The sequence below is a fragment of the Monopterus albus genome, unplaced genomic scaffold (genome assembly GCF_001952655.1).
Source record: "Monopterus albus unplaced genomic scaffold, M_albus_1.0 scaffold126.1, whole genome shotgun sequence".
NCBI lineage: Eukaryota > Metazoa > Chordata > Actinopteri > Synbranchiformes > Synbranchidae > Monopterus > Monopterus albus.
Window position 1 is genome coordinate 883,074 of NW_018128006.1, and position 27,944 is coordinate 911,017.

Genomic DNA, 27,944 nt, shown 5'->3' on the forward strand with positions numbered 1-27,944 from the left:
TGTGTTTCCCACCAAAGGAGCCAGAATGGTGGCCATGTGCTTGGCTATGTTGTAGGACACAAAGTTGATGCTGCTGACAATGGGTCTGAGATTATTTGCTGTGTGACCAAAAAGTCACATAAGAAGACATGCATTTGAAAGTGAACCTAAGTACATTAGGACAGCAAAGCTACAGCCTTCTACCTAATATCCGGGGACTTTCTTACTCCAAATTAATATTATATTCAGAATATTAATGCTAAATAAACGTGTTCTTACCTTCAGTTATTTAAAACAGTTGAGAGACAGCTTAGTTCTAAATTTCATAAATAATTTTAACCGCATTTACATTTTGTGCCTGGACTGACTTGGACTGGTCAGTCCTCATTGTTTCTATCCAGCATCTCATCCACATTGAGTATTTTACATTTTCCCTTTGTTTCTCTGCATTTTAGCAATGAATGCATGCCAGTTTTTGTTTTGGTGCAGGAAGATGCAATTTTGCCTGTGCTCATGAGATTTCAGGGGTTGCCTGGTGACACGACTCTAATCATTGACTACCTGTCACCCACTTGTTCAACATGCGCTCCGTATTGACTATAAAGATTAATCACATTCGTGTATGCTGATGGAAATAACCCTTAGGTGGGATGTGTTGTGTTTGTAGATTTCAATAAACCTAAGGTTTCATGTGGAGGACAGGACAAGAATGCTTATGCGTCAAGCACAATGTAAGCCTATCTACCTGCCACAAACATTTCCGTATAATCACCTTATTTAACCATTTAAGCTGTTTGAAAAAAGACACATGCAGGACAGTCTCCTTTATACAAATGTACAAACATTTCCTGTCTTTTACCAGAAACAATTCGGGGAGAGAGAGATTTGTATGTCCTGCTAAACCCCGAAAAGAGAAATTACTCTGCAGCTATATCATTCCCATGATGGGTGTTGAAATCACTGTAACGAAATATGTGTGTGCAAGTGTGTGACTATGTGTGTGTGTGTGTGTGTGGTCTCCAACAAGGGGACCCTGCAGCTAAAGCCATTTAGAGGGGCTTTAAGTGCTTGAATAGGCCCAGAAACACAGTTCTTTATCAGGGAATTCGGCGTAGATAATGGAAGCTGGCTCCCAACAGCAGAACAGCAATTTTGCAGTTTAAGAAAATGAGAAGGAGAGAGCAGTGAAGGATGGAGAGAGAAAAAGAAAACAAAAGGAAACTTCATAGTCCATTCATTGAATGTGTGGGACAAGAAGATTGCTGCAATAGAACCAGGAAAAGGACACAGCACAGAAACACTGACACAAAGACACTGTGTGGAGACAGAAGGCAAACTAAGTGCATACTGTAGTTTCATATCTGGAGGTGAGAGGAATATCACCATCTATCTTGGTTGAGAGACTGAAGCTGCAACAGAAACCTGTTTTATTGTCATGGCAGGGCTGTGACAGTGGCTATAAAGTGGAGCTGTTAGTCCAAATGTTCAGCCGCCATTAGGAGGGTGGGGATGCAAACACTGATTTGGCAACGTCTGTTCTGCATGAGACTGAATGGAGCTGGGTTAATGATCAGGATCGGTTTGTAAATTAGAATGGACTTGAACAAGTCAAGTTAAATAGAGACGAGAGCATTTTAAATATACATGAAGAAATGGTAATGTAAAGCATGATGATGATACACACAGATACACCCATATAACGCCGTCTTTATTTATTATTCTTATCCAGTGAAAGTTGCATTTCCATAAAGTTGGGCTACTTGCAAGAGACAGATTGAAACAATGCCTAAGGTTCACAGCCATGCTAGCAGCTCTATCGTTTTATCTTATTTTACTTTTATTTTACCAGGAAGTCCCACTGAGATCAAAATCTCCTTTTCAAGGGAGACCTGGCCTAAATAAATTAAATATCTATTCACAAGATAAAACATTGGGCTCTCAAGAAAAACAGCTACATGTCTCCTTCATCACATTCTTTATCTTCAGTGGACATAAAACTGTGTAACTTTAGATCTTTCTGCATGAGCAAGGTGCATAGTAGCAAAATGCAGTTTTCACCAGATCTGTAAAAGTTCCAAAGTACATTAAAAACCAGCCACTTGGAAGGTTCTGTGAGGCTGTATCAAGGCACAGCAGTGCTTTGAGGTAAATGTCATCAGCATGTTCCTAAAGGTAATGCTAGCATGCTGATTAGTATAATGATCACCACGTTCGTGTTCAGCTGAGCTGGTTACAATGCTAAAATCTGCTACATACCACTAAACACATAGTACAGCTGAGGTTGATGGGGATGTTTTCAGATTTCTGATCATAAACCAAAGTGTTGGGCAAAGTGAAATACTGACCTGATGATGGTGCTAGATGAAACTTTTATGTGTCACCAAATATATATCACTGGATAAGGCAATATTATTCAAGGTGTCATTAGGATTCATCAATGTCATGGCAAGACAGTGGATAGGTAATTCAGTCTGCACCACTGACACCACCATACCACTGTATGATGGACATGGCAGCACCACCTCCTTCCATTATGCAAAAATGAAGCCAAACTTTTATGGATATGGCAGCTGCTATTTTGCTTTTTTGCAACCAGATTCTGTGTAATAGCAACCAGAAGTGGAGTGAGATCATCAGGCTGCCAATCAAAGCTGTCAAATCAACCAAAATATCCCTCTTTTTATATAATCAAATAGCTTATTAAAAGCAAACTTACCAGAACAATGAGCACTTGTACATACATCAGCATGATATCATCTACTAAAACCAAAGAAGTGGACTCTGAAAACATGTACCTGATTTGTACTTTTAGTAACATGGAGGAGGTGAGATTTATGACCTATATGTCAGAGAGCTGTTCACTTTTGAGAGCTGTCATGACCTCCGTGTTTTTGATGGTTGAGAGTCTGGACCAAATGGCAGATCGACTCACCAAGGATTATGGATCTTGACTTAATATGGGTCAACCACTAACAATGCTGAACCCGCCTCATCTAGGAAAAGCACAAATTGCTCAAACCCCAGTTTGTTGCTGAGACAAATCCCAGATAACCCTGATATTACTAGATTTAAATGATCAAAAGTTAAACCTGTGGGGTGACATGTTTTGAAGAGGCTGCTTCCTGACAACTTTCATTTCCCCGTAAGTGTCAGGTGATTGACAGGAAGTAGAATGTAAGATGATACACCACAAATAAAAAATAAAAAATATTTGATCCAGCCACAACGAAATAAAGATCAAACAACAGACTGTAAACCAAACCGAAAGATGCCTTCTAGTTTATTGTTTTGGATGATCCTGCTCTATGGAAACTGTTTGTCAAAGTTAGCCTTTTGGTTTCAGCTTGACAGTTACTGTGCTTATTCAGAACCTCACAGGCTTTACTCTTTCACAACAGCCCAAACTAAAATCCCTCTGCTGCACAGTTAAAACTCACTGATCTACCTGGCGCTGTTTGCTGAGTGTCCATGCTGTTATCTTTTATAGGCTTTATAGGCTGCCTGACTTCAGCAGCACATTCACTGCAACCACTGAGATTACTACTGGACCATGTAATCTGTCCCTTCTGTACAAGCTTGTTTAGTGGTTCTGTTATATTTGCTGCTGCTCTCTTTGAAAGCAAGCCTCAATTCATCTTTACTAGCAGTTCGATCTGGCAATCGACACACTGTGTCACGACAATCTGACATGCAAACTACAGTAAGAATTGCCATGTGTGAAAAGCAATTCATTGCTGAGATTTCAACAATAAGATTCTTCTTTGTGAAACTTAAAATGTGCATGTAATAATGGCCTACCTTAAGCAAATAATAAAATATTTTTCCATTTGTAGCACAAATTTAAGATAACAACAGTACTAGAATATTTCTATTCATAAATTAAGATAAATTCTCCCATGCCCTATGAAAACTCTATTTAAGCAACACTTCTGTCGATAAATGTCTTTGCTTTGACTTGAAACTTATCTACAGGTGCTGCAGATGGAGGTCCTAGCAGCTCCATTCTTCTGTCACTACTGATCTGAACACACTCTGCATGTTTTGGTCATTTTAAGAGGTACAGTAATAAGAGGTTAAAATAACTCCTGCTGCAGATAATCATGATGAAGGCCTTTTAGCTACAAGAGGGAATAATTAGCAGCAGCTATGATCCAAATGCTAGAAATTTTTGGTAACAGCTACTCTGGCGGGTCACCAACCACCATTTAAAGATCCTTTATGTCTCTAGAAATCGAGCTGCATGGCAATTGTAAAAATGGTGGGTGGATTTTGGGGATGAGAGAGAAAAAATGGAAAACAAAAAAACATGAGTGTCTTTTTTATGATTTCTAAGCAGACTTAAGAACACACTAAATCTAAAAATACATTATTTCATTGTAGCTGGATCAGATGTTTTCTATTACAATAATGACATATAATAATGTATGTCTCATGTCTGTGTTCAGATTTGACTAAGTTATGAAGAGTGCAATTTGTTTGATGGAAAACTGTGGCAATAGGGTGCCAGAGAGTAAATGCTCCCCTTGAGGTGTCACACATGGTTTCAACTGCTGACCCAGCTGGTGAGCAAAACACTCGACCGGCCAAACTACAATAATCTGCTTTCTGTTGTGAGCAGAAAAGCAGTGTGTACCAGCCCCTTTCACCTTATGCAGTGTTGTAGTTTGGCCTGATGTACCGTCCTCCCTGGAGAGAACTCGCTGTTTGAAAGCCTCTGGTTTACAGAGCTTGCAGCCATGCAAATGTAGCCAGAAAGTTAATATGTATGCTTGAGTTTTATAATGCAGGAACTCGGACTCCTGCTCTGTAGCTGACTGTGAGCTCTGAATACAAGTTCCCTACAAACAAACTATTGCAATATCATCATTATTATAATACTTGTAGTGGTTTCATCATTATTATGATACTTGACACAGATAGACACCCACACATGTACTGTACATAGGCTGGAAATAGTATGATCTTAACTGGGACAGGGTGTTAATTACTTGCTGATAATTCAGAAGTTTACATTATGTTACATGCAGAATTACCCTCCTGTCGGTCACATAGGAGTGCTCTTATACAGACAAGTTTATGTATACGTACTCTCTCTGCAGTTAATGTAGCTCTCTCCTCTATTTGAGGTTTATATGTTAACTCCTGGATTTCTTTGGCACATCCTACTTTGAGTGCACTGTGTTTCATCTGAGAATATGATTGATTGCTATATATTAAAAAAAACATGCACATATAAAATAACAGCCATACAGACAAAAAGAAACCTAGGAGTACAACACACACCGACACGCAGGTGAAAATGCAGCTGCTCTTTCTGCTGCCTACATTGCAGTTGTCAAGCTGACAGAGGAGGAATATCACACTTGATTAAACACTGCCACTTGAATCAGGCACTCACACACCTACACACACCTACACACACCTACACACACACACACACACACACACACATATAAACATATGCATACCTTAGGGCAAGAGGAGGCATCCAAACACACATTCAGAAACACAGCCAGAGCCATCTTCATGTTTATCTGAGAGTGTGTGTGTGTGTGTGTGTGTGTATGTGTGTGTGTGGATGCCAGGATGTCTGCAAATGCTATGTGTGTGTGTGTGTGTGTGTGTGTGTGTGTGTGTGTCATCTATCCGTATGTCATCTCTCCTCTGATGTGACCTTTACACATAGATATTTTCTTCCCACCCTGCCAGCAACATTGCTAACACAATTACACTGGGCTAATGAACAGAGGACCCTGATAAAGTGGTACAGACACACACACACACACACACACACACACTCACACATCCTCCATGCATATCAATCTCCCTGTAAAGGCTACATTTGCATCTTTAATATAAATGAAAGTGCTTATTAAAGTGCACACAGCAGTTCAGATCAGATGGAGGCAGAGCTCGTCTAAATCCGAAGCCTTTAACCCCTCACACTCCTTCTTGTATTAAAATTTGTTTAATAAATAGACAGAGAGATAAATGAATTTTACAATCATATAAAACAGAGAAAAGCAGCAGATACACACAAGAACCAGTCAGTGGTTGACTGAAATAATAAATGTTGTTCTGAAATCGGTATAGCCACTGAAGCTAATTATTATCCTGTTTGTTAACTGAGTGTTAACTATCCAATGATAAGGCTTTTTGATTTAAGTGTGAAAACATATAAAGATATTTTTAATGTATCAGTGCTGACATTTAAATTAAAATGTACAGTATCAAACCATTTTTCTACATGGAAATAACACTGACAGCAGTTAGTTCACGACGCTGGAAGGAACCAAATCTCACACACTGGTTGTCACACTGATACTGAGAAGCTCTCAACCTGAAATGATCCCAGTGTGACATTTTGATTAGGTTTCACACCAGTATGAATAAATTTGTTTCATTAGCACTAGGCTAATATTTACAAAGTGCTCTCAGAGGGCCTTTCTGTGATTGAAACTTGAGATTCATGGGAGACAAGGTATAATAGCCATGGAAATAACAATAAACACAGCCACTTTTTTAACAATGAAACAGCTTCTACATGCACATACATCTCTGATCTACGATTATTTTGGAAGATGTAGTTTGTGGTATTGTTCTATTGCATTGCATTACACTGACAAGTGTTTCCATTATTTTATCTAGTTGCATCAATAAAGCCTAAATAACACGTCTGTATAATGCAGTAAAGATCAACAGCAGCACAAACTACAGCCTCAAAAATGATAATACACTTGTTCACCGGTTTACAGCAGTTTCAACTAAAAGTGATTTCATTAACGGAGGGTTTATTGTCAGACTATTGTAATAGCCTCCATTAGGTATAGCTAGGTGTACCTAATAAAGTGCCATCTGAGAGCACATTCTAATGAAGTGGTTGTCCGATGTCCTTGATTATAGCTGACATTATAATTTAATAGTTTTGAAATATTTCCAGTTAAAAAAGGTTTATGATGTCTTTCCTCTCCAGGTGTCACTCTTAGGGTGATCTCAGATATACAGTTACCTTCAGTCTCATTTGATACTAAATCAACAGACCTCTTTTTGTTATGGGATCCCTGGGACAAAATCTTATCAGATGGAGCTTTTGATTTCTTTACTCAGAGCCCTGTGACATAAAAACACTGTTCGAATTCTGCTGATAACTCAATATGGATCTACATTTTTGACAGATTTTTGAACTGGCCTGATTGTGTTTGGATGAAATCCTGGTTTGCTGAATCTGGTTCTGATTATCACGCCTAACAACTGACAGCATTCCAGCGCTGCTACAAGGCCACAGCCTCACACAGGAAGGAAATAAACTGTTGTGCATTGGTTCTTCCTGCAGTACCTCACAAAACGATAGAGGAACTAATGGTGGCATGTAGATGAGATAGTTAAGAATTTAAGAAGCTGGTGAACTTAAAGACCCCAGCGTTGGCAACCATCGCCTCTGCTGAAGGATTTTTGAGCAAGGCATTGAATCCCTACTGGCTCCAGAGCTGCTGTTCTGCAGCTGACTCTGATCCCTCACGTCCCTTTGGGTAGCCAGAAGGAGACTTTCCCTAATAGGAGTAATGAAGTATCTCAGTGATGTTACTGCAGTCTATTGACAGGAAGGACAGCAAAACAAATGGGAGACTCATGAGCAGTTCATGATGTGTGAGTGGAAGTATCTAGTGTGTCTAAAACATCTGTGATGGTTCTTCCATACCTAATCTGATCTGTTGGGTAAGTTGGGCCCAGTTAGCATGGTTCATTTGGGCTGGTGTGAAAGATGTCATTCAAAGACACTGTCCTCCTGTAAAGTACAACAGTATAGACAGTATGTGCCAGCAGCTCTATAAAGTTTGGTAGCATGACGTATATTGTGGTTAATTTTGGTGGGACCTCCCACGACCATAGGAGCATTATTTAATGATATGTCCCTAGGGTTTGTATGAGAGGGAAGGGACAAATGACCACATGGGCCATATAGGTTGGAGGACTTGTTGCATTCAAACTCGGGTGCAAATACACACCTGGACCAAGACTGCCAAACAAGGTGCTCTGAAAGTAGATTTCTGATTTTAGCAAGATTTAAAAGGCTAAACTTTCAATATATACATCTGCTCATCATGAACCATTGAAGAAACTCTTTTAATCAATATGTATAAAGTATGTACTGTATACAGTATTTATATGCAAATTATGTACCAACCAAGGTAACAATCAGCTAAAACTGCAGTCTGCTGTGCTTGCATGCTACTCTGTGTACGTGCAGGAATACTGCTGTACAAGACACCTCTTTCTCATCCTGTCTCTACCTGTTTGCCATGATTGTTACATGTATAACATTTGTTTAATCAATTAGCATCACTAATTTCCAGTGCAAATCAGCCTCTTACAGTATATCAAGTGTCAACATCCTTAATCAGTGGCTAATCTCTCATATTTTATGGCAGTTAGTTCAAGATTTTTATAAAGAACACAAAAGCAATATGCAGAATTTTATTACCCTCTGAATGCAGTTTTAATGCAACTGTAGTTAAACTTAAAGTACATAACAGGGCAGATGGAGGCCATAAAACTTCTGGGAAGAGACTGGAGTTCAGAGGTGTACTCCACAGTAATAAAAACATAATGCTGTACAAATTTAAAAATGCATGTGCCCTCTAAATGTTACACACACACACACACATTAAAGCAGTCCTTGTGTCCTCATACTGGTCACTGTCACAAACACACAAAAGAAATCAGCACATGGACAGAGCCTTATTAGGTCCACTAACATTTATTTTCTAAACCCAGTCTTGTCGACACTCAGAGACCTACTGCTGCCAAATAAATACTCAGGCAGGCTATGTTACAGCTCGTGTCCTCCTGATACTGCTGTTAAATAATTTTCCTTCAGACATGTAGAGGGAACACCCGTGAACCTTGGGGTCAGAGAGGGCGTGAGAGCGCACAAAGGCCTGGCTGGGAGAGAGAGGGGGACAGAGACAGAAGGGATCATGTCTCTGTGGATCTGCTCCAAGGCAGCAAATTAATACTGTAAACATGCTGTCAACCCTTAACCTGGGAGACGTGACCCCCAGGGGGTGCTGAGAGAAGATTCTTCAAAGGAGTTCATGAGGTTATTACCCGCAAGTCCATCTTGACAAGTCATTCAGTCCCATACTAGGTCTTAGAATCTTACTTTGCTTTAGTTGTTACTACTACTCACTCAAACATCCTGAAACATTGCTATTTCCTGGAAAGCAGTGTATCTTCAGTGGTGACCTTATGCTGCACTAGTCATCTCAAATTTTTCAGCAATCACAGGATGCCCTTGTGCCTAAAGCACTGGCTCTGTCCACTTCTTTGGCTGTTTAATCAAACTGGTTTTCTCTCCATGATATGCCAGTTTCTTCATTCAGTCTTCACTGTCTAAATTACCATCATGTCATTTGAACAGGAAATACATCATATTAAGGGAGCAGTGATACTTTCCCACCAAACTCTAAGTAGCGTCCGTGACTGATGGCATCAATTCTCTGTATCTACCCAAACTTCTAAAACACTCCTATCTACTGAAAAGTTTAAGAATTTTACCTGTGAATCTGCACAAGTCATGTGGTCTTAAAATCTTATTTTTTGTAAATTATGAGGCGAGGAACTTTTGTTCACTTGAGCAATTTCTTTTGGAAAAGTACCAATCGAAGCTGAATCACGAAGATCACTAAAATGGCATGCAAATAAAATGCAACCACTGACAAATATACAGTGGACATGGCTTCACCACTTCCCTCCCTCCATTTACCAGAAAAATGTCCACTTGTATGATAACAGCTACCAAAAACCACAAAAGTGGCCCCTGGGAAAATGTATTTCATTTCTATTGTGAGTTTTTAAGTTTGGCTCTTGCCCCATCTGCTAACACAAAGGAGCCGGGATTTGTGACCTATACTACAACCAGCCACCAAGGGGCGAGCAGACCATGATGACTTCACTTCTGGGAGTTCTTAGCTCTGTAGCTGTTGTAAAAGAAGGAAATAGCATCACTAAGCTAAAATGTAGAGGGTGAAGCTGAATAACCACAGCTTTTCATATTGTAAAGATACACTGAGGCACTATAAAAACAACATTCAAAACCTTTGGGGCAACTTTTTTTTTTTAAATATCAGGGTCTTGTGCTTTGTAATGAGGAAGCATGCAGTGCAGTGACGTATTCAATAATGATCTGTGGCAATAATGGATAAAATAATCCAGGATTGGCAGACATTAACCATGAACAGAGGAAATTCACTGTTGGTTTTAATCTCTGCATGGGAAATGTTTGAAATGCTTTTATTATAGAAAATGCATCATCCTTTAACTATGACTTGCCCCTGCTCATAAGTGCATGATTTCCATTTTTATATTTAAACCAATAACTCTGTCTTAGAAGTTGGGTGTAAGTTACACAAAAACTCTAAAGCTGCTCTGCATTTAACAAATCTTTGTGTAACTTAATCCACAAATCTCCAAAACAAGCATTAGCTGTATTTGCCAGGACCTCTTGGCACAGCATGAGGGGCCAAATTCCGTTGTTGTGAACATATATCTGATGCTGTTCCGATAGCTTTCATCCAAAGCCTTGCATCCCAAATTTCAAGGGTGTTGGAACATTATCAGTGAACTCATGATAGACTTTTCAGTTCCTGGAACTTGGCATTGGCCAACCATCTTCTCAACAGCCTCAACTTGTTTATTTGTTTTTGCCTGCTTGCATAAGCTTTTTGAACATTTCTGTTACAGAGCAGTGGAAAGTTAGCACTTTTTAATTCTACTGTAGCAGTTGGCTCTGTTTCCACCTCAAAGCCAAATGTAGAATTAATAATAGGAAGCAAGGGTTCATCACATAAAGTGTGGCTACATAAAGAGGCACAGCACAGACCGAAAGCTTCAGCAATTTCTCCAGGCATTCTCATTGCAAAGATAACTGCCCCAGTAAAAATAACAAGAGACTAGTGGTTATAGTAAGAGATTACTGGTTATTGAGACAAACTATCTGGGACCTTTGTTTAAATCAAAAAGGTGTAATGCAGCTAAAACCAGCAGCATGTGTCCAAAAGGAGCTCTCCTTAAACACCAAAAGACTGCAAAACAAAGGTGAGAGAAAAACACAAGAGCTGTTCATGTGATGCATACTGATAATGTCTGTGTGACTTTGTGTTTTTCGTGTGTGAAGAGGAGAAGAAAGGTTCTGTGAAAGACTGAAAACAAGTTCCATATGCTGTGATAAAATCTTTTAATCTGGCTGTGCTGACCCCTCTCTGAATATCAGCCTCAGTGATTTCCCTAAAGAACCTCTGGAGTGGGGTAACGCTCCCTCACAGAGAGAAGCAGATGCATGGACAAAGTTGATACACTGGTTGCATTCGAGTAGTAATCCACTTCACTCTGTCACCAGCAGGCTCACATTTCAAGTAAACAAGACATCAGCAGCCACATATGTAAAGACGTAATTGTAATGTCAGCCGGATATACGGGAAAACATACAGATGAACCCTGAAGTTGACACAAGACTTTGCTGAATTAGCAAGGCATGTGCACATGTGCATGCAACCAGGCGAAGAGGTCAACCTAGGGCAGGGGCTTGCATGAAAATGTGTCTTTGCATGTGTGTGTGTGTGTGTGTGTGTGTGTGTGTGTATAGGGGTATAAAGGACTTGCTCTGGCCCTGTAGTTTCTTTTTCCAGGCTGCAAAATGTGGAAAAAATGCACTGTGACTCCAAGCGTGAAACAAAATGCCAAAAACACTGAACCAGGACAAACACATGAAAATCCATTGCTCCATTAGCCGTGTAGCCTGGAACGGCTGAGTTTGGGTCACTTTAGCAGTAGAAAAGGGATTTCCAAACAACAGCTGTACATAAAGCAAAGTCACATTCATATTTTAGTCTTCAACAAAGACAGATATGTAGACAGATCTGATTTGTAATAAAGGCCCTACTGTCTGTACCCTAATCTCTTTGAGCACCCAGTATGGGTACAGCTCCGGTTGCTGGTGTGCCCCCTTTGTCATGATAGACAAAATCTTTCATTCTTTTATGCACTAATGTCTTCTGCTGTACAACAATGACAATGTACATTATGCATAAGACTCTCAGTGACTCATGATGACATAAGCATCTTACTGAAACCATTTTTACAATGCAACACATTGAAACCTTGATTCTGGTGCGTACGCAGTGTAACAGTGTGAAGAGAGGATCTAATCAGAGAGGAAGGAATGTGACCTCTCACCTCTACCCATGACCCTCTGCAGCTGCTGGAGCAGCCTTATCTGATTGGTCTGTCTGGCACAGTAATCGTTTCCAGAACCCAAACATGGCCGCCAAAAACTCAAGGGACAGGGAGAGAAGGAAGAAAGAATAAGCTGTTTGACAGCATGAACGCTGCAAAATCCAGCACGTAGATTACAGCATGTTAAACTCTCCCTTGAAAAACAGAAACACAGATGGTGTGACTGGTTTAGAGATAAAACAACTTGGTGTTCATATCATTCTCAAACCAATAGAGCTCTGCCATTGCATAAGTCACAGAAACAGATGGTGGAATTTACAGGCTGATGGATCACCTTGGAAAAGGTCTGAACAAAGTAGTGATGTTGCAGGAGTTAATTTGGGTAATGAGGCCAGAAGTGAAGGTCCCATTTTATTCATCCTGTACACAGTGGTAAGTAAATAGCAGCTGGAGCAGTTTCACAATTCTCCAGGTTAAATTATGAATACAAATGAACTGCATTTGTGTTAAAAACCGCCTAGTACATACATAAATCAGAGGGCAAGTAAAGCTGAAAAAAGGTTTTTATTAGCAAATATTCAAGAAATAGTTTGATTTATAGAATTACCTAACAAAGCTAAATCATGTTTGCTATCATTGTTAGAGCTGAAATGATTAGATGATTAAACAGTTTGACAGAAAATTGATTGACAACTATCCTAATGATCAGTTTTACCTAGTTCCCACTTCTGAATTGTGAGTATTTGCTGTTTCTTTTTCCTTCTTTGCTATATATGTAAAGGTTTAGTAAATATCCTTGGGTTTTAGACTGTACTGTATCGTTTAAGCTCTACAGACAACTTGTGCATGCACCAAAAAAAAAAAACCACTTTGTAGCAATGTGATTATATATTTATACAGTTTTCTTGAAAACTAAATTTTGTTTGCATTCAGTGTTTCTCACCAAAATACACTAACAAAAATGATGAATGCAGTGTTTTTACTCACAAAACTCAATCTAAACTTACTTGTATAAAACAATATTGTAGGCTGCACAGTTTCAGTCTTCTTATTCACTATCTTTGCAGACACAGTCTTATGCTTCTTTGCTCAATGATGCTCACATTTGTGTGTCCTAGTGCACTTGCATTATACAAATAAAATGGGGAGCCCCTCATAAAAAAAAAAACATAGTGCTAGTCGTGGTCAAAATCGCCAAAGGGTAACTTCTAAAACTAGTGTTGTGAATTTTCTACCTTTGGCTGGCTTTTTCTTAATAGCAACTGAGGCTCATGGGTTTCGTCGTGCTTGGAACCATCAGCCACACCAACTTGATGGATTAAAAAAAAAAACATTATTTCTCAGAAATACACTACAAAACAATGGACGCTGATAACAAAGCACTAAAACCATCAAGTCTCTGATGCTTATTGATGATGACTGAGAATATAATTAAAAGAAACATTTAAAATGAGTGAAAATACTGTCATATCCAGAGACCTCACAGCTCTATATTTTCTCATTTCGCTTCATTTTGTCAGTTCTTTCTGAGCAATTCTACCACTGGATTCTTTTATTTATAGTAATCATAACAAGGTATCACTATGAGAAGGGTAAACTGATGTAGCAACTTGTAGCATGCTTCTAGAAAAAAATTTTAAATTAAAAATGCCTCTTATTTATCCCAGATTTTTGTAAAGAAAAAAAAAAACATCTGGAAAAACAATCTCTGTATTGGTATTAGCAGGGGTGAACCTGGTCCAAGTACAAAGATATCCAAGGCTTTATTTTAAGATGCCGGGCGGTTGCTGTCTGTTTTCTCATGCAACATAAAACTCCAGTGATACAGCATCAGCGTTGTGCCAGTGCATAGAGTTCTGATGATGAACTGAGGCTTTGCATTATATTGCTGACAAGCCAAACAGCCACTAAGTCACTCTTAAACAGCTCCACATGCAGCACTCTTCGTCTCATCAGGTCGTCTGCATGCACACAAACATACACCTCCTCTCCTTCGACTGTATTTCTCTCCATGCAACATTTTTTTTGTCCGGTTCTGAGCATCAACATGCAGAGAAAAACCCATCAGTAATCTCCTGCTGCTCAGCTCTGGAACTGCTCGGCTGCCCCATGATAGTTATAGGTCACTCACACACACGCATTCCCATGCGCTTCGTGTATATGCACACACACAGCAGCGCAGATACACAGACATAGACATCTGTAAGCAGGACAGCGTGGCTTGTGTCTCTCTCACGTACACGTACATCAGCGGCAACAACAGAGAATTGCCGGTCTTTATCGCACCCTGCAGTTTAACCCCTTCTAATCCTTTCAGAGAGGCAGAGCTTTATGGTCAATTCACCATCTTTCACGCTTTTCTCTCTGCCTCGCTCTGTTATGAGAAACCTCCAGAGTAGCTGTGATGAAACATCAGACAGGCTGATTGAACAGAAAGACGGTGACATGTATAACATACACAAAGAGCACAACGATGACACAACAAATTCACACAATCATGGGTGCAACATGTTGTGTGAACAGACCGTAAAGGAACTGAATTCAGGTACAAACCCTACTACAGTTACTTTTAAGATTATAGTGAAGATGGTCAAAGTACATTTTTACTAAGCAAAAACTACAGGATTAATATTAGCAAAAATATTTTTTGTTAAAGTTTAATACAGTTTATTCAGTATAGAACCTTTAGGGCTGCAGCTGTTTAGTTTCTTTAACTATTAAACTTCAGACTTAAGTTTTCCATAAATTAAAACTTGTGAGGAGCTGGAATCTGCATTTTTCTTTGAAGTTATCAATAAGTTGTGTGATGTTGAAAGAATACAGACAATAGATCATTAACATTTTGAAAAAATCAGTTGAGGCATAACGTAGTTAAATAATCATGATTGGTTTTACACAGAACAGACAAGAGAGACTTGACTAAAATGTTTACACACCATCTCAAACACCCATATAGGTGCAGATGCACATTAGTTGGGTTTGTAATATACAGATGGGTGACAAATTAAATGGAGAACCGAAATGCTTGACACCTATAATTGGGGGATACAGTTGCTCTGTTATGCTGTGTGTGGCATTCAGCGGGCATGCTTTGGGTCCACTCGTCCTCCTAGAGGGAAGGGTCTCTGCAGATCATCACAAAGTTGTTCTGAGTGATCCCCTTAATCCCAGGACGATGAGGGGTCACTGAATGGTTTAGTGAGAGAAACAAATGATGTGAATCAGATGTCATGACCTCCACCACCATCAAAACACCACAAGGGAATATCTGTTGGAAGAATGGTGTTCAACCCGCCAGTAGAGTTCAGAGACTTGGAGAGTCAATGACAAGGAGTACTGAACCAGTTCTGGTGGCACATGGTGGCCCAACACCTGACTGAGGCACTTGATGCTGTTTTTCCTTTCGTTTGTCACCAGTCTGTAGTGCTACAGAAGAAAAACCATGGAGCTGAATCCCGTCAGGAGTACACAGGAAGCCAGTCAGCTACAGCGCTGTACATCAGCACACAGTGAGAAAATGAAATGTTGTGTTCAACAGCCACATAAACCATTCAGTCTCCTTGGTTTCACAAGTGGAAAGAATTGTGTGTGTGTGTGTGTGGAGAGACAGGCATGAAACTCTCTCTCACACATGTTCGTACACATGCATCAGTGTGCACAAACAAACCCCACAACTACACACACATAGTTTCAAACACATATTTCACACAAGAAATTTCACAAAACCACATTCATAAACACTCAAACTCTCCAACCACTAACACACAGACACACGCTGCTACAAACACATGTGCACCACACACACTCAAAAGTGTCCGTATGCAGTGAATGACTCCATTTCTCTCATTAGGGAGGAGGAGCTGCCTGCAGCAAAGCCTCGTCTTGTCAGTCTGCTGAGATTTCTAAAACCAACAGTATAAGTCAGACAAGAAGGGGAGGAAGGAGGAATAAAACAGTCATACATGGCACCAATGCTGCAAAAGCAGGTGAGGAGACTGAATGGAAAAGAATGCAGAATCATAAAGAGCAAAAAAGAAATTGTAAAAAAAAAAAAAACCAACAGGAAGAATACAGGATTTCTCCACCTAGGTTTAAATTCTCTGGCACTCCTTCCATGCGCTGTTGAGATATTTCACTCAAAACTAACATAAACTTCACGGTGGCGCTACAAGAAAACTCAGGGCATCGGTCAAGATACATCATGTGGCAACCCTGAATGTGTGTATTAAATTTCACTGCAATCCACCCACAGTTTGTTCAGATATCGCCACTGCCAGAGTCATGGTGCTAGGCTAGTGCCAGGCCAAGATTGAGTCTTAATGAAACACCCACAAACAAAAATACATCCCAGGTAATAGAAATCTATTACAATGCCAGCAAAAGCTCTCAAAAACATTTAAAGGTGGAAACAACAGTGTTCATCAGCCTGATATGACAACTTGATGTTGCCAGTTTGGTGTCTGATACAGTGTCACCTGTGCTAGAAACTCTGATCTGGATAAATAGAAAAATGGGGAAAAGGCTTCTGGTAAATGGTGAAAAACATGAACATACCCTCAATAACTGTGACAATATTATTCAAGAGGTTGAATTTAAATGCACAGAATTATTTTTCTTTTTCAAAGCCGTGTAAGTTTCCTGAATGGTGGACAGAGAGAGCAAGGCAGACAGAGAAACAAGAAAAGGAGGAAAAGCAACAAAAATAATAGCATACAATACCTAAGTGCTGGAGAAAGAGAGAGAAATAGAGACAGGCACAAAAACAGAAAATAATAGACAGCCCCATTAGGCGGAGGTTATTGAGTAAATTCATCTCACTAGACAAAAGCTTCTCCTGTGCTTGTGTCACAGCTGCTTCCACCAAACGCAATGCTTTCTGTCGCATTTCGGTCTGTTCGCAACACCATGTGCCTGTTAAAAGCTAAATGGCCCATCTATGTTGCCTTAAAATGGCTTCCCATGCATCATCACGTTATAAAGGTAGAGATGCACTGGGCATTTTCAACAGCCAAAAAGATGCCGGAGCTCCGCTGCTTTCAAACTGGAGCCCTCAAGGTGCCTTAAATGCATTTCAACATGTTTTTGACTTCATGGTTTACTTTGCTGTGAGGCAGACAGAATGCAAGGGAATTTAAAGCTGACAGAATCGCAGACAGAGATGGAAAGGAAGAGCCGGGTTGGTTGAAGCTCACTTTAGAAGGCTCAAATTGAGTGGAGGAAGTTCATTTCTCAACTCGAGCAAGAAGCTCATCTGTCAAAACAAAGCAAAAGCTAGTTGCATTCGAGTAGTACCTGTTTACTGTACTTCTCCTGTAGTTTAGAGCAAGATGAAGCACCAGAATCTTGATTCCCAGAAAGACACTGATGGTGCCTATGCCCAATCTGGGACAAAATAAATTCAGCAATGTTCAAAGCAATTAAATGCCAAAATATGTATATGCTGTGAGAGTCTGCATAAGGATGCAAAGACACCTGCTTGCATGTCCTTGAGCACAACGCTGAAGCATCACTTCTCATGATAAGAGCTAACAGACACAAGAGAGGATGCATTACATGGTTCTCTGATCCTATTTCTCAGAAACTCATACACACAGACAAAGCCTTACAGCCACCCTCCCTGACAGATGCTCGGTGAGGTTTGTGATTGACTGAGCTGTCAACAATATGAGATGAACCTTGGTGTGTGTGTGTGCGTGGTGATCAAGGAGTCATGTGCTCACTGACTCAGCATTTCGGTGCTGTCATTCCACTGTAGTCCCCTCACAATGGGGCCAAGAGGGACCTGTCAAGATCCCTCTTGATACACAAGATCGATGCCAATATCTGTTTACCTTATATTTTTCCCCATCTGGCAAACGGTTTCTACTGGCAGCATGATGAGACACTTATCATGCAAATGCTGTCGTCTGTTTTAGTGCATTTAGTTTTTTTCTTTTTGGGAAGAAACAGAATGAATATTGACTAGACTCCTGGTGAGTTTTGTTTGGCTCCACACTGGAAATCAGGGATGACTGAACTATGGATTTATATATTTTTAACAGCAGAAGAAACAAGACACTTGAGGAAACCCAAGGTTGGCACTGTAGGAGTTAGGAGTACATACTCTTAGAGCCAGAAATTGTCAGGATAAAGTAGCTCTTTAAAAATGTCTCTCACAAGAAAGAATCAAGACATTAGCACATTTTAAAAGCATTTCTTCATATTAGAGAATCTGTCTTAATGTAGTCCAAATTATATTACACATAGGGACAAAACCCGAAGTTGTACATTTCATGTCTATAATAGACCACACAGGGCCTGTACAAACTACACGAGTACTATCCCACTTATACCACTGCAACAAACTGCTGTATGCAATCAGGCTAAAAATATCAGTCATTAATTTACATGTAGCTAAGTTTGATCCTTCTTTCTTATTTTAAACTTAATAAAATATAGTTGCTGAGCCTCAGAATTTGTTGTTTGCACTGCTAAATATAAAAGGGTTCATAAGGCTGAGCCAACACTTTTATCATCTTGGCAGGTTTTATAACTGGGAAAGAGAAATTTTCACTGATTGCTATTAAACTCAAAAACTAAGAACAACAATTTGTTAAAACTGCCCAGTGGAGATAATCCTGTATGGAGATCTCTCTCTCTCTCTCTCGCTCGCTCACACAAGGTGCCTCTCTACCTATCTATCTTTTCTAAAGTTTATCCCACACCTTACAACAACTACAGCTTCCACCTTTAAAGTCTGAGCTTAGGGAGGAGGTTCCCCTCTGCGACCCCTGTTGTGCTGAGCTTGGTGCCTTCTTGTGGACTAATGTGGTCAGAGTATTAATGCCAAACATCACCACCACATGGTTTTCTACACTCAGAGATATTTTATTGTGTGTGAATTGGCTAATTACAAACAGACGAGCAGAAAAATTCAAGTTTTTCCTGGTGTGGTTTGAAAAGTCTGATGTGCACCTAATTATATCCCATGATGTCCGCACTGGCAGTGTCCCTACTGACAACACCTTACAGTGCTCTAGTGAAAACCTCTACCCGCTTCATTAGGGTGAAGCAACGAGAAGCTGTCACCAGGAAAATCCTGGAGACACTGATCAGCAGACGGACATCAACTATACAGACTAAATTGTCCAAGCATAATCATCTATGGGTTTAATTTACTCTTTAGATGTATTTCAAATGTGCCACCCCTCCCTGAGTCTGTGCCACCTCGTCCAAAATCTTCTCGATCTGCCCCTCAATGAGTCTAAGCCTGTTTCATCGAGGGATTCATTTTGTCTTGTCCCCTCTCACCTCTGTCATTCCTTCTCCCCTTGTCTCTCCTCACTTCTTTGAATTTCTAATCACTTCCACAAGACCAGTCCCCTTCTTTCTACCCGTCCCCTCTTCTTTCTCCGAGTCCTCTCATCTGAGTCACATTGTCAGGAATACCGTCACTCTCTCTGTGCCTCACTGCTTCCAGCTCCTTTTTCTTCTCCTTTCATTTTCTCCATTTCTCATTTTTGAAACTTCGCCTCAGTTATTTTCTCCATGACTTTACTCTCTTGATGTTCGGTTGCTTTCCCTCTTTGTCTGTTTTTCACGCATATCTTATATCCTTCTCAGCAGAGGTCAGGACAAATGTGTCACCACCTATATTTCCAAGGATTGCAAGTGTTAGTTAGATTCGATTACACAGTGTGTCCAAATATTCCCAAAATATCTTTGATCACTTTCAGGCAGCATGATATAGAGCTAATATTAGTGGACACCAAAGAACAGAAAGACCTTGACTAGAGGTTTTTGAAAGATTCTTCATTGTCTTGTGGATAATTCCTGATGATTTGTTCTTTTCTGAAGAAAAAATGTTGCTGTTGTTATTACCTTCCCTTCTGATCCCTTCACCCCCTACAATATTCCAATTTCTTCAGCTTCTTTCATCAGCTAACTTCCTCTCCCTCCTTCAGTGAACCTTAGCAGAGAGCCCATATAGCAGAGCATGCGGTACATTACCACCTTCACCTATCCTCTTGCCTTCACAGACCTCAGTTATCCCTCCTCATCCCTGTCTCCACTCATCTTTGATGTCCAAAATCCCCCATTCTAATCCTCTCTTCCTTGAGTGTTTAGTAGGACATTTTATAGTAGCACATCTTAACAGGCTGCAACACAGAAGTGGTTTCCATTCCTGCCTAACTCTGATTCTCTCTGATGTCACTCATGTTCGCTCTCTCTCCTCTCACAGGAAAGCTGAAGAGCTGGAGGGGGAAACTGGACTCGCCGGTGTTGGATATTTGACTTCTCTTTGGTGGTATGTGATGCAAAGCATCACACATCAGCTGGTTTGTTTAAGATAAGCCTGCAGTGTGCAGTTTTGTGACATCGGGCTATGAAAATTCTGACTTTCAAGCAGTCAAACAGTTTTCTGTCTCAACGAGACTGCAAACAAGCGTACTTTAACATAGAGGTTTCACCTCAAAGCACTTTTCATGGGCTAGCTGGAGGGAGAATTCCAGATGAACAAGACAGAGTACAGCTGTCCTTCTCAGAAACCCATTCAACTTGAACAGGTTTCTTTTTTTATGTGTGTGTGTATAAAATGGTAGAACTCTTGCTAGAGTGTTAAGCCCCAGTTAAAGAGTTGCGAGTAGCAAATGACAGCTGACATTGGTCTTCAAGTTAGAGGGTATGATTTCTAAGAGTCCTAGGTGAGCTCTGCACTGCTGCCTTGTCCTTCCCTCTGTCCAGCTTCTCCTTTACTGCTTTTTAGCATTCCCCTCCTGTGTCTCCTGTCCACACCCACCCATGGTCCCAGGAAAACCTGCAGCACAGATAACAACAGACAGATCTGCATCTAAAACCCATGTACGGAAAAAACAAGACTGAAGCACTCTAACTTTGACCTTGGCCCGGCACTAAATATATACAAAGAGAGAGTGCGAGAGGGGGTAAAAGGGGGATGTCTGAGTATGTGTGCCTGTGTGTGTGTGTGTGTGAGAGAGAGAGAGAGAAATGCTCAGGAATTAAATAATGCCAAGATATACAGTAGGGAAAAGGATTATTTGATCCCCTGCTGAATTTGTAGGTTTGCCCACTTACAAAGAAATGAAGGGTCTATAATTTTTAACATAGGTTTATTCTAAAGGATAGAAACAGAATATCAACAAAAAATCCCAAAAAAGCACGTTCAGTGAATTTATTTGGCTACACATTGAAATATGGGTCGTGCATGCTCACCCCCTCTCCCCCACCACACACACACACACACACACACACACACACATACACGCACTGATTATTTTGCTGCCTCAACTGTTCAGACAGCACAGAACATAAGGCAGAAATTGGCCATTTGGGACAATAAACAAAAGCTGTATGGTCTGCAGCAGCACAAGAAACTCAGTTGCTGAAATTCCTTTAATTGCTGACAAAACAACAGCAGAATTATCCTTGCCCACACTAGGACAGGAAATGACTCCCCCAACTTTACACTATTTGTCTCACTTGAAAATACAGAATGTGGATGCTAACGACAATCAAAAGGCTCCTCTCGGGCCCTGTTTTGAACTCAGAAAGTGAGCATTTGCAAGGAAGTGGAGTGTAAAACTGGCTGCCACCTCCGTCTTGTGGTTACCTGTCAATTCTGTGCAGCGTCGAAGCACCTCTTCCCCTTACAAGAGAAACTATTTCAATCTGCCTGCCCTGTTTGATTTGCTGTGGCCTTTGACTGTGAAGGCTGCATCAAAAAGATGCTGGAAACATAAAAGCTCCATCGCCCCTCTCTGTCTCTCTCTCTTTTTATTTTACTCCCATCTCTCTTTCTCCACCCCTGTCTCTGTCTCTTTTGCTCAGACAGACGTTGGGAGCTGTAAATACTTTCTCATTGGCTGAGCAGGAAAAAAAACAAGACACACTGATTTAATTTCAGCATTACTCATATGCTGAAGTCAACATGAGAGGGTATTAGGGGTGTAACAATACAACTAGCTCACAATTCAGTTTGATACACTCACAGTAAGAGAATGAAAACTAGTGTCATAGTTGTTTATTTCTTCTTGGGTATGTAAAGTCACAAAAAAGTGTGTTTAGACATTTCAGTTATTCTGTGACTGGAGTACTCAGAGTACGGCTAATGGCTAGTGCAGCTAACCCTGGTGAATGTCAGGGTCAGTCATGGTCTGTCAAGAATCGTCTTTCTGTCCACATTCCTTAGGGTTTCAAGATGCTGCTCTTTAAAAAATCATTCTGACATTATGATTGGGATCAGATCTGGGGTCACCACCAGGACCCCCATTTAACAGGCAGATTCAGCTGAGAGGTTTTCCCACATCGACTGTTGCGACTCCAGTAGATACTGTTATCATGTGAAACAGATCTTGCCTTAGAGAAAAGCTTGACAAAGACAGAGCCAGCAGAGGGAAAGAAAAGCCTATCAGCACCTCATGGTTGCTGGTTATAACTATGCACTGTAACCTAGTGCAAATGTTACACTGATAAACCTTACTCGGTGCTCTGATGTGACATGGGCCACATTTTCATTTCATCTATATGTCAGTCTGAACTAATCAGACAAACTGCTTTACAAAAGCAGTAAAGTGCCTTGTGTTGTACAGTATGCAGGATTCAAATTGGTATTTTGCCATGTAATATCATCTTACATGGCAATCGAGTCATCAGCAGCTCAACAGGAGGGAGCGTGGCTGGATGCTGCTGGGCCGGAGGCTCCTGCCGGGGCTCCCGATGCAGCAGCCTGAATAGAAACCCTCAGCTAAATGCCATTTTCATCACATCCTATAGACATGTTGTGATAACACATGCTTCCTCTGGGTGCGTCTCAATCTCAGGGAGTTAAAACTGTTTTATCAATCTGCTTTCTTGCTCTATTTTCACCACCACCCCGGTTTATTTATTACAAGCACTGGAGGTATGAAGCAGCTTGATGCAGACGGACCGCGGGGTGCATCGTCGATCGCCTGCGGCTCAGCGGTGTCTGAGCCATTGAGGGCTGAGAGCGCAGACACAGCTTCAGCACCACCCCCACCTGACGCCCCACACATACACGCACACACACTCCCTATGGCACTTGGTGCTTTTGCCCAAACACAATGGTTTCCCACCAGGCAAGGTGGTAAGCCTGCGGAGTCCACTCTCACCTATAATGTGGCTCATAAAACTTGACGTCAAAGAAGCTCCACAAGGAGCAGACTAAAGCAACGGTGAAGGAAGTTGCATCTGTGAAGACACAAGGAGACTGTTCACCAAAATACCACTCCTGAAAAAGTACTAAACCTGGTTAAGTACAGTGTATGTTGCCCTGCTGATAGGATTATTGCAAACCTTTTAAAAACCACTCTTCTCTCTAAACCTGTTTGTTCCCTCAAGAACATGGGCATCCAGCCTCCATGCCACTCTCTCTTTCTCCTCTTCCCTGTCCTCTCTTTCACTCAGCTTCTCTGTGCTACATCGTCAGCTGACCTGGGACCTCTCTCCCCTCTGGCTGCCTGGATCTGGTTCCTCATCCTTCATGAATCCCAGTCTCTTTGTCCCACTCTCCCTCCTGTTGTTCATTTCCTGTTTATTTGTTCATTCCCATTTGTGCTTCTCTCTGTCTCTAATGTGTCTCTTTCCTTCTCTCATATATGGGAATGATGTGCTTGGGTTTTGCTTCTCGTATGTTTGTGTAGCCAGTCCTTCTTCCAGGTCTTTGTCTGGAGGGGAGTTTGTGCAGCTTGGGTCTGTTGGAGGGACCTGCAAGTTGCTCGTCCTCTGGGATCATGCTTTTCATATACACTTACAATACAGAATTGTCATTCAGAATGACCAGACTATACTGTGTTGATCTCTTCTGTGAGACAAAAGCAGCACCAGTGCCGGTTCCATGTAAGAATACCTATTACATGTCTGGCTGCTCTGGAAGAAGAATCCTTCCTCTGTCACTCTTCCTTTTTTCACTTTTATCACCAGTAAATATTTTGTTGGGGACTTTTTCCTTATCTGATTCAAGGGTCTAAGAGCAGAGGGTGTCGATGATATACAGACTGTAAAGCCCCTTAGGGCATTTTTGTGAATTGTGTTATTTGGATATGTAGATACAATTAGACTTGACTATGCAGTGATTGATTCATCAGTTAATCTTATCTCTAGATAAGTTTAATAATCCCATGAAGCAGTTATAAAACTACCTACAGGCACTGTATTATAACCACATCCATCACTGCTACTGTGTACCCTTAAACACAGTATCAGTCCCCTCATAAATAAACATAGCCACACCTTTTAGGGATTCAAAAAATGCAAGAAAGTTTCGCACAGTTGCTTTAAATATGTGACAGAACACCACAGAGACTAGTATCACATTTAAATATGACTGAACACTGGTTACAGCACCCACATAATGTCTAGAATACATAAAAATTATGATCTCCTCTAAGAACAAATTAACTGTAAAAGATTCCGAGAATAAACTAGGTAATTAGGTTATAGGCAGCTCAAAGCACATGCAGCATTGCTGTCATCGGAGTCTGATTCTAAATTCATTTCAAGCTAAAAAAAAACTAATAAGTTCCACAGTCATCATATCACTATAGCCATGCATGCAGCCACTCTGAATGGCTCGGCCCCAAAGTGAAGGTGACGTTCAGGGTTTCTGCCTTATCAACGTGTACCAGCACAGGCACATCATGAGACACACACATACACACTTGAGAGAGAGGGTGAGAAGTATTTCTTCACCATACAGTTCATCTCTGTGCATCCCCTCCATAGCTCCCACATCATCTCTCTCTCTCGCTCTCTCTCATCCTCACAAGTTCACTGTCAAGTGAGATAAGAAAAAAGAGAGAAGGAGATGAGAGGAGATTCAGAGAAGACTCTCTTCTCTCCCGCTCTCTCTCGTGCACACACACACAACCTAAAGAGATTTCTTTCTACGTGCTTGGCAGCAGAACTGGTGGCTTGGCACCTACAGTCTCAAAATCAGCCCGTCTGTCTCACCTACGCATTGCAAGTCAAAAATTCATAAGGTGACACAAAACTGTCAGAGCTTGTTGATGCGACTCCAAAATGATGATGCTGTGTGTGTGTGTGTGTGTGTGTGTGTGTGTGTGTGTGTGTTTAGGTGTGGGTGAGTGAGGGTGTTCACACACATACACACACATGTTTGTACAACTGTCAGTGTGAGGACCCTCATTGACATAATGCATTCCCTAGCCCCTTACCGTGACCATAGCCATCACAACTAACTTCCTACCCCTAACCCTTGCGCTAACACAAACCTAAACCTAACCTTAAGTATCAACAACCCTTTGAAGGTATGTCAGAAAGTGAAGAAAGGCCAAAATGTCCTCACTCCCAAGGTATAAAACTCAAACTGCTCCTCACACTGTACTGCCACACAACTTGTGCATGCGCTCCCACACATCCCTGCTAGAAAAAAACCCTAGAACCTGTCAGACTCACTGGTCAAACACTATACACACTTACATACACATTAGAACGTTTACATTTTGCATCTAAACGCAGCTGCATATGTGTGCAAACTTGGATACACATGCACACACAAAATCTGGTCTCAGCGCACCAGATTTGGCACGCATATCTGCGCACTCGCACGAACATATGAACGCAAAGTGTTTCCAAGTCGACTACGTCCCTTGGGAGCAAATACAGTGATGCTCACATTCATACTGAGTTGAGTCCTTATCCATCATCGCAGTGAATCAACAGCTACACAGTCAAAACTCCGATACAATTTGTATAGAGGCTTGTGTGTTCTGTGTCGTGTCTACGGTGCTCAACATAGAGTTTATACAGACACTATGTCATACTAGGTAGGTCTCGCATTATGAACAATATAGGAGTGATGCTGCGAGACTCACAGCATCACTATAATATTGCAAAAGCATTCCTACATTGCTCCTGCGAAATGAAATCTTCCAAATGAAGAGCTCACACTAACAGTCTATTCACATTTCCACTTTGCATAAGAAATCCGCAGTTCCTTGCCAGTGAATTAAAAGCAATCCTTCACCTTCACCAACTTGACCAGTTCCACTAGAAAAAGGGACCATCAATCATTTCGGAGATAGTACACCCGCAACCTCGTCGTGCGTCTAACAGCTTCTCCCTCGGTGCGCAACAGAAGCCATGCGGTGTTTCGAAGCGCAAATAAGAACCAAAACCTGTAATCTCCTGGCACAGCGGTCCATGTCTCCTGTTAGGTACGATGACGGAACGAGACAGCGGCGAAAGGTATGAAGAAGGACAACGAGAGGAAAAAGGAAGGGTCGGAGGAGGACAGGAATGTCACCAACATTTCGAATGTAGGAAAAAGCTCCAGGACGAGCGGAGGGATTATTAACAACCACAAAAAAGTTTGTCTGTACTTACTGATCAAAACGCCCTTCGCGTTCGTCCTGTATAGCATGTTATTAGGATGTAAGATTTGCAGTAGAAGACATTTCCATTCCCGGCGGACTTGTGAGACAAAAGCAGCACCAGTGCCGGTTCCAAAGCTCAGCTATGCAGTTCCGTGCGCACAGGAGAGCAGCGCTCAGCATGAATGAGAGGAGAGCTGCGGTTGGACTCCGGCATCCCCTGGCAGAGGGAGAGGGAGAGAAAGAGACAGCGACAGAGAGAGAGAGAGAGTTTGCGTTAATGACAGGAGTGCGCCCTCTGGTGGCGAATTTGCGTTACAGCGGATTGTCAGACGCAACGCTCACTGGCGCGCATAGGTGGCAGCATTGGTTCCGGTACAAACTGTGGCACCATCTGTTCTCATGCTTGCAGTATGGTTTAGGCATAGGCTCATAAATGACACGATAAAGGTTGCTTCACTGGAATCTGATTCTTTGATATATACTTGATAAAAGGCTGCTCATAGTCAGCTTGATTGATTTCTCCTGTCATCTTATAATGCATACAGAGCGGCACGGCTTTGTTTTCATGTCTCCCTGCTACTCACTGTGTGTGTGAATGAGCTTGTGTTCTTTTATGTTTTTTTTATATGTAAAATGTGCATGTTTTTCTGAGTGTGTGCATATCTGTGCATCAGTGTGCTGTGTCCCTTTGTATATATATATATGTGTGTGTGTGTGTGTGTCTATTCAATAACATTCACTGCTGAAGGTCAGCTCCCTCAGAACTTGACAAACCATTTCTATCAGCAGAGTTGGCCTTGTCTGTTACTTCAAAGACCACAGGCTAATTCAGGGCAAGTTTTATTTTTTCCACTGTTACAGTATAAAAAACATCATTTTTATTTTGAATGTAAATGTTAACAGACAATTATTTTACACTGTTGCTTTCATCTTGTAGAAGATGTAGTAGACAGTGCTAATCAGATGGGGACAAATGATGCATTTCACTATTGTGAATAGGTTTTTACATAGTAAACATTTTGACTAACTATAGTAGGAGAATGTGTTGTTAAAAACAATGATAATGATGATAGCCCAGTTCTATTCGGTTGGTCTAGTAAGCCATGGCAGTGAGACAGTAAGGCAGCATGAACAATCCCAGGACTGTGAAACTGAAGCAGTTTAAAGGAATTGGACAATTTTCACCTGGGTTTTTCCTACTGTGACATTCAAAATGTTTTTTTTTCTTTTTTTTTTAAATTGGCCTCCACATAAACGGACGATGAGTGCTTACACCTTGACACAATGGACCGCATCCATTTGTGAAGGATATGTTTACTGCTGCCTGGGTGTTTTTCAAATGACTGTGGTTGTAAGATTATTTTGGTTTTAGAGATA

The 27,944-nt window shown here is 41.0% G+C and overlaps 1 protein-coding gene across 1 annotated transcript in view; it reads right to left on the reverse strand.

Moving 5' to 3' along the window:
- Window positions 1–26,771, reverse strand: part of LOC109967132 (plexin-A1-like) — a 274,553-nt gene extending 247,782 nt beyond the window's left edge. The window contains exon 1 of the mRNA XM_020612491.1: window positions 26,578–26,771. The gene's annotated coding sequence lies outside the window, so the exon portion shown is untranslated. The remainder of the gene's footprint in view (window positions 1–26,577) is intronic.
- Window positions 26,772–27,944: the final 1,173 nt, after the last annotated feature.